Genomic DNA, 2,683 nt, shown 5'->3' with positions numbered 1-2,683 from the left:
CTTGTCTCTGTCCAAAGGTAAAATTCTGACATATACCTGGATTCAGCTCTAATGCACAGTGATAACTCTCATACTTAGACCTAGCTCACAGAGATATTTTGACTCCCATAGCCAGTCTTAAACCATGGACAATGTTCTAGAACTGCCACCGTAAGAATTCACAGAAAAGTATGGCACTCAGGTATATCACATAAAGTCTGAGTGGTACTAAGAGTGTTATAACAGGCACCAGCAACCAGGTGCTATTGTGAATCTTGGATGCACACCAAGCTGACATGATTGTCATTCTCACACTTGAACAGAACTTACAAATGAGGTAATAAAACTCAAACACCTAAGCAGTGGAAGCTTGAAATTGTTACTCTGATATATGAATCTGATCCACAGGTGGTTTGATGACATTTGAACCATGATTCAGCAGACCTGTGATGATTGGACTCTCCTATTAGAACAGAAACTTTCAGTGTGAAATCTAGGCCTGAACCATACCTACAAAGAACACTGTGGCTTTTTTCTAGGTCCATCGTGTAAGTGATGTGAATTCATTCTACTGTCTGTCTGTGTACTTATGGTACATTGTGCCATATAACTGCGTACTGCACCCCGGTGACATGACTCTTCTTTTGAGGGGTTTCTGTCAATAGAAATCTTTGTAGCATATCACTTGGTTCAGCCCCTAGGTGATATTTCTTCTATTTTTCCTGGGGCCTAATCACCAGAGAGATTGTGACATATTTCTGAACCCAGCAGCAAGGTGACTTCACTGTCCTGCCTTGGTCATGCACACAGGGGCCATTGTGACATATATCCATGTGATTCAGTCAGGATGGCTGAAGGAAGCCTAATTCTCTTTGAGCTATAGCAAGGGTAATTAACATAGGATTGTAGAATAGTCTATCTAAATAACTTGTTTATTCGTGTGGTCCTAATACTAACCTTTGACCCTCCACGGGGGCATTATTGTTTTATTTTCAGGTGGTTGGCAAATGTAATTACCTTGTAGTGGTGTTTACTTGAGCTCTTAGTCATTTAATAAGTGCATAAGTGCTGAATAAATATTAGCAAGGCCAGAGGGTCAAGCTATGTCTGTGAATGTGAATTGCCCAGACCTTCAGCTGGACCGACAGAATCTGTGTCATTAAAGTGTACGTTATTCATCTTTTGCTCTGTCAACATTTGTGGGAAAAACCCTGTACCTGGTTCCCCATGTGAGAAATGCTGCAAAGGAAGCATGACAACCCTTTGAAAATGAAGTTCGAAAGGACCGTGTGGTCAGTGAGTGATGAGTAAGTCATTGGTGCCCACTCAGGATTTCCAAGTTTGCAGGGAATTTTTCAGGCTGAAGTTTTATCATGGGCCAACAGTTATTAGTTCAACAGAAACAATATATGAAAGTATTAAAACAGCTACTTAAGGCTAGTGAAGCTTCAATTTCTCAGGCTCAATTAAGGGATCTAATGCAAACTGTTGTAAACCATAATCCATGGTTCCTGAAAGAAGGCATGCTAGACATAGAGCTCTGGGAACAACTAAAGAGAAATCTTAAACAACATCATGCACAAGGACAACAGGTTCCAGTATTATTTTTAACACTATGCGCTCTAGTAAGGATGGCTTTGCTCCCATTATACACAAAGACTAAAAAGTGGAAGCAGGAAGAACTTTTACCTACTTTATCACACCTGGGTTCCTCAGCCCCCCTATCACCAGGCCAATATAAAAAAAGGAAATGTAGATTTTGCCTGAGCCTCCTTTTCCAATAAATAAATAATAAAATAAAAAGATAAAAGATATGCCACAGCTATACGACCTTGTCTTTTGCATGCGGCATTAGAAGGGGAGCTTTTAGCCTGCCCAGTAATGCATGCTTAACCAGACAATCAGGTACATATTGAGTTTAGAAAAGGCATTAGGAGTCAGGTCCATGTGGCCAAGTGGGAAGTAGGTAAGAAAAAAAAAATGGCATGGCAGTGCAGTGGAAAATCTCACAGACCCAAAACTAGCAAATGCTCCCAGGAACTCAGCCTGTGCAGTGGTGGTGGTGACAGGGAGCCAGGCCCAGCGCATATTTTGTGTGTTCCTCGTATAGAAGCAACGTCCCCAATTATAATTCTCTGCTAAAATTTAAGTAAAATTTAAGAATTTGAAACACTTTTTATTCTCATAATGGCCACTGTTATCTCTCTCTCACCCTTAATGTGAGACTCTCCAAGTCCAATTTAAGTAAAACAGTAACCTCTGAAGGGAGATAAATTACAGAGGGTCCATAAATTTGTTGGAGAGCAATTAAAAACTAGGCATGTCAAACCGTCTAATATTTCTTGGAATTCACCCATTTTCATCATTCCCCAGGAGTCTGGTAAATGGAGACTTTTGCATGACTTATATACTATTAATGCTAATTTACAAACTATGGGATCCCTTCAGCAGAGGTTCACTTCCTCTGTGGCAAATCCTCAAAATTTGCCTATAATCATTATTGACTTAAAGGACTATTTTAAACAATTCTCTAGCAGAACTGTACAGAGAAAAATTTGCATTTACAATATCAGCTATTGATAATGGAAAGCCAGCTTTTTAATTTTATTAGAAAGTCCTTCATCAAGGAATGATAAACAGCCTTACGATGTGTCAGTAATATGTAAATCAAGCATTGCTTTTCAGTAGAAAATAGCTTCCCGAT

Source organism: Pongo pygmaeus, chromosome Y, assembly GCF_028885625.2.
Source record: "Pongo pygmaeus isolate AG05252 chromosome Y, NHGRI_mPonPyg2-v2.0_pri, whole genome shotgun sequence".
Lineage (NCBI taxonomy): Eukaryota > Metazoa > Chordata > Mammalia > Primates > Hominidae > Pongo > Pongo pygmaeus.
This window is presented reverse-complemented; position numbering follows the sequence as displayed.